Source organism: Poecilia latipinna, unplaced genomic scaffold, assembly GCF_001443285.1.
Source record: "Poecilia latipinna isolate Pla-1442-1.1 unplaced genomic scaffold, P_latipinna-1.0 Scaffold3494, whole genome shotgun sequence".
Lineage (NCBI taxonomy): Eukaryota > Metazoa > Chordata > Actinopteri > Cyprinodontiformes > Poeciliidae > Poecilia > Poecilia latipinna.
Genome location: NW_015116110.1, coordinates 21,387 through 37,273, shown reverse-complemented (window position 1 = coordinate 37,273; position 15,887 = coordinate 21,387). Strand labels below are relative to the sequence as shown.

At 39.9% G+C, this 15,887-nt stretch overlaps 1 long non-coding RNA gene across 1 annotated transcript; it reads right to left on the bottom strand.

Annotated features, from left to right (window-relative positions):
• Positions 1–1,591: 1,591 nt before the first annotated feature.
• LOC106941092 (uncharacterized) lies at positions 1,592–12,296 on the bottom strand. The gene is made up of 3 exons (XR_001423258.1): positions 12,201–12,296; positions 5,005–5,159; positions 1,592–2,650 (listed from the first exon to the last, which is right to left on the bottom strand). It is a non-coding gene; the product is annotated as an uncharacterized LOC106941092 (long non-coding RNA).
• Positions 12,297–15,887: the final 3,591 nt, after the last annotated feature.

Here is a 15,887-nt window from a genome sequence, read left to right as displayed (position 1 = left end):
TAATGCATTTATCAATTCCTCCTGGCTAACTGCCACCCCGCCGGTTCAGGTCAAACACTCGTGGCCCGCTTGCTCGACTCCATTAACCAACAGTTAATAATTTTTGCTGATGCTAGGTAAATCATATTCCTGAGCTCTGACAAGTTTCCACTACACAGCTGGATGGATTTTTCTTTATTGAAAGAAAAGCATTTTTTTTTTTTAGTGTGTCGAGGGTAAGCTGTAGAAGTTTGATCTTAATCCTGAGCTGTTGGGTTAATTGTTACACTTCTTTTAGTGCATCTTAGGAACAAGATTTACATGAGTTATTGGAAGTTGCAGAGTTTTAAAAATTCAGAGGAACAAAATGGAAAAGTCCATATCACCCACTATCAAAACAACATTAAATTTAGTGCGATAATTTCTGACAATTTATCGTCCAGCAAAACTGGTTGTCGTAACAGTGGTACGTACAGATACCTGAAGACGACAGATTTATCTTTCACTTAATTGTAAGTATTAATAGTAAAATAAACAGCATGGAAATGTTCAGGAATTAGTCAGTTTCTGCGTCCCAGAAATCAATGTGCTCTGGTGCAAAATGTGTAAATCAACCTCAAAGCACAAGCAAATGTTTTTGTGAAGACACTGGAAACAGATCGGTAACAAAGTGTCATCATCCACAGTGAATTCTCTCACCGAAAGGACTAAAATGTCACTCAGGAAGCAGAGAGCCATTATTCTAATAAAGAAACACACATTATAGTTTCCAAATGCACTCCGTGATAAACTACTTTAATGTTTGTAGACATGCCCTGTGGTCTGATGAAACTAAAATGAAAGGGTTTGGCCATAAACATCATTGTTACATTTGGAGGGGAAATAAAAGTTGGAAATTAATGCCGTGTTCTTTCTTTAAAAAACCAAAAAAAAAACCCCTTCAGTTCAAGCTTGGTTTATTAAAAACTGGGCCGGGTTGAAGGCACTTGAAAGAGGAGCAACCGTTAGTCATTACTCATCACCCAACTGCATGGAAAGCCTGCGTACTCCTGGTCAACATTTCTTTCTTTTCCCAGATTGTGCTATCTGAATATTGCTGCTCCCTTTCTGTCTGTTCTGTTCCTCACCTGGAGAGGGCAAATCCTTCCTCTTCAACCAGATTGAAGTTAGAATACCAAATCCTCTGAGACCACCCACCCAACCATGCAGTACGAGGATGAAATGGGTGCCAATCAAGAAGAAATAATGGCACAATTCCTCCAGACTAACCTGGCTAATGCCTTTCTATGCAATTCCAATAAACAATTTACCATAGCAGAAAAATAATTTATTAGCCGTCATTGGTGGCCATGCTAACTAGCCTGAGCATCACATCAGGCTATGCTAGCTGCAGCGCAGCAGAGCGCAGGGGAGATGGAGGGTAACAGCGCTTAGCCCCGCCCCCTGGCTCTGATAGGTTATTTCTAGTTTGAACTGGGAGCACTGCCATAAAGCAGATTAGCTTTTTATGCATTTGGCTCGTATTATACTGTCATGACAAAGAGACAGTTTTAACAAATATGTAAAAAAAAAAAAAGTTTATAAAAATTACCTACTGCAGCTTTAAAGTGTAAAATAATATAAAATAATTCTCAAAATATTTTTAAAGATATTTACTTATATAAAAATTACTCATGTGGATCAATCTGGGTAAAAAGTTAAATGAGCTGCCTCTCCTACTATTCTGCTCTTAATTACTCCACTAGTTTAATAAAGTAAGGATTTCAGATACAAGATATTCCTGAGTTTGGAAAGCCTCAGGAAGTGAGCTATTCCCAGCTGTGATGCGTTGCTGAGGTCTGCCTCTCCCTTTGTTTTGTTTTTTCTCTCTCTCTCTCATTAAGGTTTTTTTTTTCTTTTCAAACCTAATTCTCCACGAAGCCTCATTTTTACTGCTCTTTCACTCTTTTGCTTTCTTTTTCACTGTGTGTCACCTTGGATGATGACGCCAAATCCATATTCACACCCTTCTCATTTGAACCTCTGTGCATTTCTCTTCAGCGCCCGCGGGCCCTCTGGAAACGGCCTGCCTCTTGTTAATTGTGTGCAACGTGATCTGTGCCCCGTGTCTCCTGCGATTGAATTGTGTAAATATTCATTTGGCAACTATCCGGGGCTGTGGCAGTATTGTTCCGTCTTTTTTAAAGCGTGGGCTTGGCTGATCGGGAGCAGTAAAGGGCTACGTTTGTGTAGCTGCAGGGATGATGTGGCGTTCCAGGTCTGTGCATCATTCCTCTTTTTCTTTCTTTTTTTTTTTTTTTATGTCAGGCGCCTTTATGTTTTTCAGCGGGGATTCCTTTGGCTGTTATTCACCGGCAGCTTTATGACAGCCACATAAAATAACTTAGGCTCGTTGTGTGTGGCGGTACGGGGGGAGACAGAGGACATAATCCATATGTAGGTAAGCACCTCGGCTGCTGCACTTTGTGCACTCTAAGCAACCGGGAGAGAGCACCGGAGCGAGTACAGATGATGACCTTGGGCTCGGCTCCGTCAGAAATAGCCGAGCCGAGCCGCTGTGGTTCTGAGGGAAATATGGAGAGCTGTCATCATGAACAATGTTGTCGTCCTCTTGTCTTAAAATAAAAAAAGCCATCAGTCCCCACAGAACACAGCCTCCGCGAGAAACGACCTGCACAGAAAAACGACCCCAAGGTATGTCATTAGGTACTAGACATTTATTAAACCAACATCGGAGAACAAAGTGAAATATAGTACATGAGATTGTAATGAGATCTTGTGGAACAAGGACAGATATTAAAACACACTTATTTATGCCAATGTTAAATCTGACATAGGTCAGTTTGACTGCTGTTATTATGGGTTATATGATGACAACTCACATATTGTCCTTTCCCTTTTTTTATATTTGCAGATTTGTTTGTTTCATTCTCAGCGTTTTCACATATGAGCCAGAGGCTTTTCTATTCATTTTGTCAGCTAATAAACTAAGCTAATTTTATAAACCTGCTTGTGGTTTAATGCAGTGATTTCTAAAATGTGACACGACTAAACTTCAACGCTGGTGAAAGTCTGGGCCAGTAGAGAAGGATAAGCTGACAGGGCATCTGCTCCCGCAATTTTTAAAATAATCTCTGTGCGAGTACAAAATGAAATTTTGACAGAGTAAGATAAAATCAGGTTGTAAGCACTGCGAGGCTAGCTAAACGTTAGCTTCTAACACAGCTAACATTAGCATCTGCTTCATAACTTCCTGTTAGCGCTAATGGGCTAGCTCAGTTTTTAGGGAACTTGTACCACAGCTTTGTACATCTTGCTAAAAATCTAAAACATTTAGAATGGTCAAGCTTTAACTGCAGAGAGATTACTTTAAACACAGTTTAGGTTTTTGAATTTCTGATTGTGAAACCCAAAATGGAATTATCAGAACGTGTCAGTAGGCTGGTCAAGCCTAAAATAGTCTACACTGATTAGAGGTTTGTACAAGTTAAAACCTTTACACACAATCTCTTTGCAGAAAAAAAGAGATTGTTGGGCTCCCTAAAATATTGTCACATCTCATTTCTTGTCTCACACCGTTCTATCATGTACTAGCTTGTCTCATAAACTGGATGTATTGTTAAACTTTTGATAGAATGTCATAAGACAACAAAGCTTTTTATTCCCCCTGGCAAAATGGTCAATTAGGCATTTGCTAAACTGCCTCCAGACACTACAGATGTTTATTAGATTTGGAAGATGTATAGGAACTGAATGGAGTTTAATTTTACTGCGTTTTACGCCAATAAAAGATTACGATTTGCAGGTATGGTACCGTTTCATCTGCTTACACAGCTGTGTTAAATTTCACCGTTGTGGAAACACGGTAAAAAGAAGTGCACTGGTAAAGAAAGCCTGGCTCGCTCTCTGCAGGAGGTGACAGAACATAATAAGAGAAATCTGAAGAATGGTAAAACCATCAGACTTCATCAGACGTGAATCAAGATAACAGGCAGGGATATTTTTCAAAATGTTACAGTGAAGGTGTGAAAAAGGGGGGGAAATGTATCAGATGGGGAAGAAAAGAAAAAGTCAATTTTACTATCATAATTTAGCTGTCAAAGTTTCTTTCCCTGTACAGAAATTGGACAGGAGATGAAATAAGAAAATCTACACCATTAAACAAATCTGTTCCAAAAAGGAAAAGCATGCAGATTTCTTCGTAACTGAGTTCTTGAATTCAGCCAGACAGACCTTCAGAGCTACATGACAGCAGGTAATTTATAAGGATCACAGAAAGTATCTGCAGTGAAAACACAGAATAGGTCAAACTGGTCCATGGCTCGTAGAGGACAGGTAGAGGGTTAAACAGCATTAAAATGTTTGGATGCCTTTCTTGCCATCGAAGCCTTTGACATTGACTTAGGGTGACACCTTCCAACCTGTTTTGCTTAGACAGATAAATGACAAATGGCCCTGACTGTCAGCCAACATCTGTTATTCAGCTGCAGCATGGCCTGCCACTGGGACGGACACACACACACACACACACACACACACACACACACACTGAGCTTGTTGTCCTGGCACCAACCCACAAAGCCAGCCTCCCACTGCACAGTCATGCAATTAGCGCCAATCGGCGATCAAATACCGTTATCTGAGCTAGCTCAAGTGCAATCACACACAAGTTCCCAACGAGTTTGGTTGCTTGTGCTTGTATCAGTTTATGGTGAAGTTAGATTGAAAACATGGGGGGGGGGGGGAAACTCTGATCTCCAATCTCCCCCTTTGGGGGGGCGGGGCAAAAAAAGGTCCTAAAAGTACGATAAGGACAGATGGTGGAAAGGCACAACAGCCTGCACTTTATCAGGTTGTTACTGTAAGATAACCAAGTTTAACTATAAGGTCTGGTATTACACTGATCAGGCATAACATTATGACTGCCTGCATCATTGTGCAGTAGCTCCTCTTTGTTGTCAGAACATCCCTGACCTCTGACCTGTAGATGGACTCCACAAGTCCCTGGAAGGTGTGCAGTGTTACCTGGGACTGACATGCTAGAAGAGTCTCTGTGTCCTGTAAGTGGAGTGGTAGGACTCCATGGATTGGACTTCATTCAGAACTTCCCACAGTTGCTCAATCTGATGAGGGAAAACTGGGTCGGCCAGCCTGTTCTCCATTTAGGAGCAGAACTCCTTCTGTTGAGAACATAAATAAAGTGTCAGTATATTCTGGTTCCCATAGCTGACCCTCTGCATTTCGTTCGGTAGTTCTTCTGTAGTTAATGTCACACCATTTTTGGTGGGGAAAAGACAGTTAAACACACTGACAGACCCATAGCTAAAATCCTCAGAAATAGTGATCCGTCTCATTTCAGCAACCTTTAGTCTCCTCTGTGAATGACAGAGCAGTTTTCATCCAGGAGCTCTTAACTAGTCTTATTAATTTAATAGTTATTTAGTGAAGAATCGTACAAATGTACATAGTTCTTCACCGCATCAGGTAAACGTTCATCAAAAGTACTCATGTCTCCCACAGTTACAAAAATCCAATGGTGGAAAAGGACTAGCTGAACATTGCTGTCAGCACATTTTCACGTAAAAACAAACTTCTGACCAATAACGCACCACTTCGGACAGAGCTCTGTCCAGATAGTTGGAACAGGGCTTGGTGTCGAGTTCGGTAGTTGAACGAAATGACGCAACTTTTTTCATGTGTCTGATTTTGGCACTTCGGATGAAGTATGTCGGGGCCAGAAGGAAACACATATTAACAACTACGAGGGGCTTGGGTTATGAAAGTATCCTCCTTAAGAAGAGTTGATGAAGGAAAAGTCACGCTAAATCAAAGAATAGCCAAGCTAGAATGTGATAGACGTACTAAAACACGCAGATAAAGATGGACGTCTCCCTGTGGTTTGAAAAAGAAGATCTTGAAACATTTGTTTCTGTAAATGATGCAGTGTCCTACTCCATACTGCTTCACCCGCGCTTGGTGCCATTGTTAATATCTATGTATCCTCTCTAGGTGGAAGTCGGCGTTAAGTCAAGGTTAAATGGGTGAGTTTTTGAGCTGCATTGTGTTTGGATGCTCTGTAATGTGCTAGTTCTTTAGTGATTATGTATAGCAGGAGAGCGGCGGCGGTGTTTAGGGACTGTTATCTGCAGCCTCTTTTCATTTATGATGCTTTTATAATGGTCTCTCCTTCATGGATCACACCCTCACAGGCTATACACCTCACAATGATGCATTCTTTATTATATTTAACAACAGAGGTTAAGCACACAGTACACAACGGTGTCCTTGAGGATCTCAAGTAAGCAGTGATCTCTGTTTAGGCTCCACAGAGGAATAAGCTAGATATCCTCACATTTTTTCTGCACCCTGCTTGAAGCTGTATTTGACAGAATTAGGTCTAGGACAGAGAATGATGTGCTAATTATCCGAGACAGCAGATTATCCTCCTTTGACTGGATTCAGGTTAACAGTCTATCGTTTTTTTTTATTTTACATTTCTCTGGTTGTGGTCTGGCCCTATTCCACTGGTATTAGGTTGAAAGATGTCACATGTTCTCCCAGAATAATCCGCAGAATCAATTTTCCAGGCAACTGTTTTATTTTCGTTTCTATAACGCTGCGTTTTACCACCGTTTCCTGCAAGACAAACAACCCGAAATATCTGTTGCCCACTCACTTTTATTCAGCTGTTCCTGAGGAATGAGAAGATGTGTTCACACTAGAAAACATTGAGCATTTCGTCTCTTTTTTTGTGTCATGACACCTCACAGTTGCTAGGCAAACCTCCTGGTCAGATACACAGCTCACCTCATACAAGTCTTCAGATAACTCAAGACTTGTATGAGTCTTTTTACAAGTCTTCAGTGTAAAAAGGTCTTTTTAAAAATGTCTTCTACATCAAGTACAGTCATTTGGAACCACTCATCTCCTTTGGTTCAGCAAACTCCTGAGTAGTAGAGCTCAATATCTCTCAAAAGCCTCAGAATAAGAGGCCTGTACTTGTATAGTGCTTTATCTAGTCCAGAGGATCCACCAAGTGCTTTAAACTATATTTTATTATAGTCATTCACCCATTTATACACACTTTCACACCCTGATGGTGGTAAGTTGCTATTCTGTAGTCACAGCTGTAGTAATAGGTCGAAATAACTGACACCCTTTTAACCAACCACTTTTTTTTTCACTTTCGCTGCTCAGCTCTCACTCTTTGTGGCTCCGCCCTGTTCAGAACTTTGTCTTGATTGACAATATGGCGGCTTGTCTCCAGAAAAACAGGGCACATGCTAACTAAGAGGATGAACCGCATCAGCCCATCCAAGCGGAGGCGTTATATTTATTTGAGTGCAAATGTGCGCTGAGGGCATCGTTTGGTTTGATTCCGTTTCCGTTTTAGTTCTGTGTTGTAGATTTTTAACAGTGTTTTTTTTTTTTCATTTGTTTGTCTTTTGCTAATGTTCACCTATTCTGCTTCTGAACAGGTAGCGATAGGTCTATACAAAACATCTTCATTCAATTTTTTGCACCAAATCATTCTTAGTAATGAAACTTTATTCTCCCCAGTTCTGCCTATTTTGAGCTTTTTTGTAGGGGCTCTTGTCACTTTAAATCCAAATAAGCCACTGCTGGCCACCGAACACCCCCTCAAATGGCTGCGAACAGATGAGCAATTATAAAACTGTACATCTTTGAAAAGCAGAAGTAGAGCTTCCTGCGCAATTAACAAGAACACAGCAAGTGGTTTCTGGATGTGTGTGTTTTTTAAGCATTTGGGCTGTTTTTTTTTTTTAAACCAATAGAAATATAAATGGAAGTACAAAAATTTGCAAAATGTGAAATTTTCACAATATGTCCCCTTAAGATAAAAATTAAAATTTTGAATAAAATATTACACAGAAGTAACATGGCCAGCTTTGGTACCATCACAAACAGATACATTTAGGAGAGTATAAGGCCCCTCATTAAAACATTAAATGCAACAGGATTTAACATAAAAAACATTCATATTCATAAACTGGAAACCCACTGGTTACAACAAACACATACTGCTGCCCAGATTGTTGTTCCTCTTTGTTTCTCCTTGTCTATTCTGATTATTTCCTGGTTATGCGTGGCATCATTTCCTGTTGCAGTATGTTGAAAGGAAAACTCCCTTTTCAAGCTCAATGTGGATAAAATGATAAATAATTTAAAAGCTTATTAATGTGTAGCTTACGTTTAAGGTCAGGTTAAGATTCATAAGCTTAAGGTTATGAAGGTAAATCGTCATTAAACATGAGAGCTGTGGTGCTGAGAACGTTAAAGTTTCTTAAAAATGTCAAATAAGAAACAAAGGAACAACTTTTTTTGGGATCTTTCCTTTATTGTTCACAATTTGACAATAATGAGGAGCTGGTGGACCGGCCAGCAGAACACAGTTCACCTCCACATCCACTTTTACGTGTTGCCATAACTTTTCATTTCCTCTTTAGGCTACATTTTGTTTGAAACAGTTTGATATAAAAACCCACCATTAAAAACAAACAAAAACACAATCATTGTAAAGTACTCATGTATTGTATGGCTGTTACTGTAATGCTGTAGTTAATTCGGTGATATGGCAGCGTTTGGGATGGAGGTCTGGCAGCTGTTTTCAGGAAAGCTGCCTTAAAAGCTCCCTGATTATCTGCTAAATGCCACCATGTTTTTCCTGCAAGGTGACAGAAATTTCAAAGCATTTTATCAAGCGGCAAGTCAGACTCTGCTGGGCTTAATAGATGCACCACAGGTTTTCGTCCAATATTTCTTCCACACGCCTTTGACGCATTTAATTAGTGCGTCGTGAGCCACCTCAGAGTTTGTCAACGGGGATTTATATTTGTTTCTATCTCGAAAGCAAAGACAGTAAGTGTAATTTGAGCTTTTAGTACATGCTATTTTCAGGCCGGCTGAAATTATATTTAGACTAACTTGAATCACTTAGCATGTCAAGTCTTTAGCTCCCGTCGTATCCCACAAAGTTTAAACCACAGTATTAAAAACTAGCAAACTTACATGGCAACTGCCTAGTTAGAGAGAGGTGCTGAGGGTGCATCAAGAATTCACTGAGTTACTAAAGTGACACTGTTTCCTCACTAGTTTGAGCTTTAGTGGTGGTTGTCTGTGACTCAAAGCTGCTTGGTGTTTGTGTTCACCAAGCAGCAAAAACAAATATTTCCCAACCTTCTTCAGTCTGAAAGGCCCGTAAAAAACACACAGTGCCATCATCCTCCTACCACTTCCTGCCAGTGGTGGTCCTAGTCTGTTTGGCGCCCTGGGCGAACCATCTTTCTGTTGCTAGCTCATGCCGCCCATATCAGAAACCGCCACTGCTTCCTGCTGTCTACTTTGTCTTTTCTGCCAGTAGCAACATCCGGTTGTTGATCACATGACTCATCTGAAGCAAAAAAAAGTGTTTTCATTGCAGTTTTGCAAAATAAACTAATTTCAATGCAGCCAGAAAACCACCTTATCCTAGCACAGTGATCCTAGGACAGTGTTTCTCAACCCTGGTCCTCACCGCCCCCCTGTCCTGCATGTTTTAGGTATTTCCCTTCTGCCACACACCTGAATTGTATCTCTGGGTGATTAACAGGCTTCTGCAGTACTTGATGGTCATGCAATCATTTGAATCAGCTGTTCTGGAATAGAGGCACATGTAAAACATGCAGAGCAGGGCGGTGGTGAGGACCAGGGTTGAGAAACACTGTCCTAGCACAAAAAACTATTTATTAAAAAATGGTTTTGTGTTGACATTAAGCTAATTTATTTTCATAATTCCACAGCTACTGCTCCTCCTCTCTAGCTGGCTAAATACACAGAAGAACAAAAGCCGAACATGAATATTAAAAGTCCACAAAGTCACATCAATAGAACATTTTCTGCTGCTGTGGTGTTGCTGTCTTTATTAGTCAAGCTGTAGCAGCACAGTGTGCGGTCAACAATTAGCATTTAAAATGCCACTCACTTCAGTACCAAACAGGCCATGCAACATGACAGCGAACAGAACGTGTCGCTGGCTGACTGCTGGGCTCCGGCTCCACCGGGCCCGTCGAGAAACACCAAAAAGTACGGAAACCTCGACACAGAGGACGCCGTGGCGTCCCGCAGAGTCCCAGTCAAACAGCAGACTCCCGTGACGAGCACTCAGCCACATTTACAGTACAACCCAGCACGAACACACCACAGTGAACTCCCAGTTTATGAAAATTAATAAACAACTTAAATAGGGAAATGGATAATTTATGTACAACATGTTCAACTTTTTAGTGAGCATGTGTATTTAGCGATTCAGCAGCAGAATTTGAAACAGCTTGCAGGAATTTGCAAACAGAAGCAGAGGGATGTCCGGTAACTTTTTGGTTTTTTTGAAATGACAAAAAGCATAAAAAAAAAAAGGATTAAAAGCAAACCTTCAAAGTATAATAAAACTTCCACACACGTTTCCCTCGAAAAATCTTAGAAAATAGTGATTGAGAATCCCCTTAAAGAAAGAATAGTTCCTGATTTATCTCCCTGCGTACGGCGTGTGTTTGAGGCTACTGGCGTTTTCAGCCTCGTTGACTCGTTAATGATGTGGTAAAATCACGTATGAAACCAGTCGGATGAACTCCGCCAGACAGAAACATGGTATCATCTGCAGCCAAGAAGCATCAGTATTATGTTTTGCATGTTTAAAAGCTCAGTAGAAACCTCACAGTGATTTTTCTTTTCTTTTTTTTTCTATTTACTTCAGCATGATTAAAACATGAGTTTTTTCTCTGTCAAAACACAGCTGCGATTTGTGTTCCCCCCCACTCTCCCTAACATTAACAAGAGGAGACAAAGATAGGCCTGTTTAATCCCAGCGTCATGCTTTTCGTTTAGTGAGAGAGAGAAAGAAAATCTATCATTAGGCATAAAATAAATCAGCGAAAAGGCTCGCGCTACACATTACCGAACAGATCTTGTGATTTCATAACAGACGAAGCTGGATGGCGAGGTGGGGGAACCTGCTGTCTGAAAGTGGGGCGCGGAAAATCATAAAACTATGGATAATGGTGCATGCAGGGCTTAGAGCGAGGCAAATTTGGTGGACTGAAATGTGTTCCCCGGTCGGAAAATCACATGGAAAGAAGAAGAAAAAGGAAAAGATATGGAAAAACAGACATTTTCACGTTCGTGCGCTTGTGACTGGAAGTGCTGCTGCTTGATGAAAATGTTTTCATATCTCAAAGACATGAGAATACTAGAAATATTTCAGCATGTCTGGTGTTGAAGTTATAACAGATATATGCTTTTATTGCACCAAGTATCATCAGGTAATAGGATATTATGTTGACGTGATGTGTTAAGTGAGACAGATTTGTAATTTGTAATTGCCACAAATAATCCGCACAATCTCATGTTTATGTCTGAGAAGATTAATGCTTAAACTAGTATTTATGCATTTATGTTTCCTGTTTAAAATAAGCTGGATAAATGTTTTGAGTTCATCATCAATTTTGCTGAAATACTTTTATTGTAAAGTGGTGCTGTATCATAAAGTGGGGTGGTTTGTTTGATCTGTTTAAAATTAATAAAAATGTATTTTCCAACCATGTAGTGCCACTGTATTAAGTTAATGTCTTGTCTTGTCTCATGTCTTCACTACGTTACTGACTGACTCAGGAAAACAACAGGTGGCATCAAACCTCACTTGAAAAAACCCATCTAGCTCAGATTCTAGAGTAGGACGAAATCTGTTACAATAATCATGTTTTTTCTATACGAAACGTATTCACTCAGAATCTGATTGACATTTCTTAGTTTATTTTTTTTTATTTATTTGTTTTTTTATATTTTTTTGTACGATGTTTACACTCTGTTTTTGTGACATACTTCATGTTATGAATATGTGCTGCGAATATCTCTGTTCTGTTATTTATTTATTGGGTTTTTTTTATTAATAAAAATAGTCTGAATCCCCCAGTGCAAGAACATACCATTACCGTGGGCACTACTCACCCTACCTGATTCTGATTTTTTTATTAGTCGAGAGTAAGCATAAAAAACACGAGACATGAGTAATAGTTGTAAAGAAAGATTGGGAGCAATAAAACTCAAGTATCACAAACGCAGACGCGGTATGTATGTGACGCGATTTTACTCGGAAGAACAACTAAAACCTATAATGAAGAAATGACTTGAGCCGCACAAAACAAAAAAATTTAAAAAGTTTAACTTACGTCATTTTGCTGAATAACGTAGTAACGTCGTGGACTCTGCCTATGAGCAGTTTCTCTCCTTTCTGCTTCCTCCTCTGTTGTTCTTGATTACAGAAGCAGCTCCGGAGTGCGAGGGTCGGGTCACAGCTGTAGCTCATCCATCACCTGCTCCAGAAATACCTGGCTGCTGCATCCACACATCATCAGATCTAAAAACTGCTTACAGACCCCAGGCTCTCCGGCTCTGTCACTTTGTTTTCGCTTTTAACTTAGCTGTTCTTTCCTCCTGGGGATCTGCTCACAAATCTAGTATATATATATATATATATATATATATGCTTAGCCTCTAGCTTGTGCTTTAAGAGCAGAAGTAACGGAGCGTGGCAGTAACTCCAAACATTTTACCAGTCAGTTAATGATGCTTAGTAAAAACATGATGAAGCTAACTTAAATCACTGCAAAAACACAAAATCCCACCAAGTATTTTCGAACTAGTTTCTAGTGTACATATCTTAGTAGACTTGGAATAAGACAAAAGTAACTTTTAAATAACTTTTTGAACTAGGCCAGAATTACTGGGTCAGATTTTGTGTTTTCCTCTTCTCTGCTGAGCAACATTAAAAGAAAAGAAACCTGACGTGACAACCAGTCAGTAGTTGCTGCATGGCTGCATTGATCTATAAAAGGCTTGTTTTCTTTTAATATTCACTGTGTTAACCGGATATGAAGCATGTGAGCAACATCAAAACTGGAACGAAACAGCAACAAATGTAAAGTCAAGCAGTGTTTGTCATGTTATCTGACCTCTCATTTAACTCGCGTCGCCTTTCTTTAACCTCGTTTAGTAAGTGAGCGGGGCTGTTGAGATTAAAGAGGCTTTCCCAGGGAGAACTGAGGAAAAAAATCAAGAGTGGCATAATGCAGATAATTCAAAAAGAAAGGAGCAGAAAGGGGGGATGGCGTATGCGTAGAGTCTCTGAAATCTTACACACTGCCTTTAAGGTTAAAGGGAGTTATATTGTGTAAAACTGTTAATAATTGTTTTTTTGTTTTTTCAGTTTTAAACAAAGCTCTCACTTTTCTGGATCAAACGACTAGAGGGGAGGTGTTATGCGTTTTTCACCCTCGGAATCATTTTGTAGTAAAGTAACTTATTACTTTAAATATATTCATGAAATGTGCCTGAAAAGAAATTTGACTTTGTAATTTGACACTTTGAAATCGGGGCTCTGTCTCTTTAAGAAGCTCCTGCTCTACTCCTGGTCGAAGGAGGAGCTTCAACCTCGAAGGCGGGGCTAGGTCCTCCCAGGCATTTTGCAAAACTTAACAGTTGCCATAGAGATTAAATGATTTCTCAAACATACTTGAAAAACTTAAACCAAACTTCCAGGTAGGGAAAAATAATATATAATTTTGTAAAGCTCAAAGAAGTTAACTTTACCTATATTTTCTGTTTTTAAGGCTGTTGAACATCTTACTAGCTTTTTATGTCAGAAAGTAAGGAAATGCTAGATTATCTTCTTGCTCTTTTATCAGCTTTTAACATCTTCAGTAGGATACAAGTGATGTTAGCTTACCTGTAAGCAATTTCTGTCACCTTTAAAGTGTTTTGTTTCATTAGAACATGAAAATTAAAGAATAAAATGCAGAAACTGATACATTGTCGCCTTTTTTTTACTTCTATAGGTTGCATTATCCGAGAAAAACTATACCTGTCGAGAAAATTGAGCACAGCACCTTTGGATTTATTTTAATTTTGTGGGTTCAAAAAGTCTAAAACATGCGATGAGTAAGTGATCTCGTCTCTGTTTCCAAGACAACTTCAGCTTTGAACATCTCACAGTTACTCAGTGCTGCAATCAGTTTTTTCCCGAATCCCGTCTGACACGAGACTAACAGGTTGATAAACATTACATGTAATGAATGTCTCACCCTATTTTTTCTGTTGAACAATGTGACAGCAACTCACTGCCTGGAAGTCTAGATTTTGCTTTTGCTGTGTCACAAACTGTTCCAGCATGAATGCTAACCGTCTTTTTAAGTAGCAAGTTGTGCAAAATCTTCCTCCTCAGTCATGTCTCATCTGCAGTTAAATATACTTAAATTGTTTGGAAACCACACGGGTGTTAATGTCAAGAGAGGAGCAGCCTCTGGTTTTCCTCAGATGCCGCCTGAAACTAACAACGTTCCATTTGAACCTGTGCTTGCTGAAAAAAGGAGATTTTGTTTTAATGAATTTATGATAAATTGGATTAGCTCATCAGGACATCCAGCTCCTCTCCAATCCAACATTAGCCAGATCAATCCCTTCACCTTGTCTTTCGCTGATTGTGCTTCCACAAATGTCAAGACATTTGCGAGATTAGATTTTGATGATTTTAGATGGATGTTGGTGGAGAAAATGGGCCTCCAAAACCTGATAATGCGCTCCGACCTTCAGCTTTGCATGTTCCTGTAGACGAGGCGGAAAAAAGCAATCACATGATTTCATCTACGCGAGTACTTATGGCAGAAGTCCATTTGAGACGTTTAAACAAACGTGTTTTTGTTTTTGTTTTCAGGACTTGACAAAGCACCTGCACATTGAGAGCAAGAGCCTGGATAAAAATAGGTTGCAATAGGTGTTAAACATGACACCCTTTCTCCGCAGGGCATTTCTCCCTCTGCTTTCTAAAGCCTTGTCTGCATGCATCCAAGTCTGAGTCCCCTGCTGACAAGAATTATTTAACAGCCCTTCATTTTCAGTGCCTTGGGCTTTCTGCGTCAGCTCCTGTTGTAAGGCAAAGACTCGGTGTCAGGGGAGTAAGACCTAAATTCGCTGTATAAAGGCAGATAAATCCATTTCAACTCAGTTTGCAAAAACGAGGGACAGTCAGGAACCGTCTAAGCTAATATCTGCAGTCTTCCTTATCTCGGCTCTTGGTGATGGCCAGTCAGCAGCAGGGAAAGTGAAAGGCGCTCCTGGATTGGCTGCTTTGCAAACGCTTGCCAGGAACGCACCAAGTAGCAATATGCCTTGGTATTTCAGCTTCCCAAGATCCAGTTTTAAAATTATTTTATGCATGTTCTAGAAAAAACAAGTGACAAGAAGTCATCCTGCCAGAATTTGATAATATACAGTGGTTTTTATGCTACAGTGGCCTAATATCAGACATGTACACATGTAACGACTGTTCTAGTGGTAACTATTGACTGATTTGTTCCCTCTCAAAATCCACAGTTCAGCTTTATTATTTTTGTACTTTTCTTTTATTTACCAAAAATATAAAGTAATAAAGCCGCTCTGACTGCTTCGTTTTGTAACATTTGAGACAGACCTGGCAAAGTGATGCTGTAATTAATAATATCACCACTGGATGTCTGAGACATGTTACCGAACATGTCCTTTGAGTCAATGTAACTTTCTTTAATTCAAAGTCTCCTACTGGGGTGGCAGCAGGGACAGTGTTTGCCAGCCACCAGAGCCGTCCATGTACCCACACTAATCTTAACTTAGCTACTGGTTTTATCAGTCCGCCTGTGACCCATCAGACCACTGCAGTTCTACCAGAAGTGGAGCAAATACATTTAGTCAGCTTTAATCAAACTCTAGTTTGTTTTCTCTAGAGAGTCCGGTTAATTTGATGTGGACCAAAAAATCGAACTCTGGTCTAAAAATCTAGATCCCGGTTTGGTTGACATGAAGTCTGGTGCGGAGCGAATGCATAT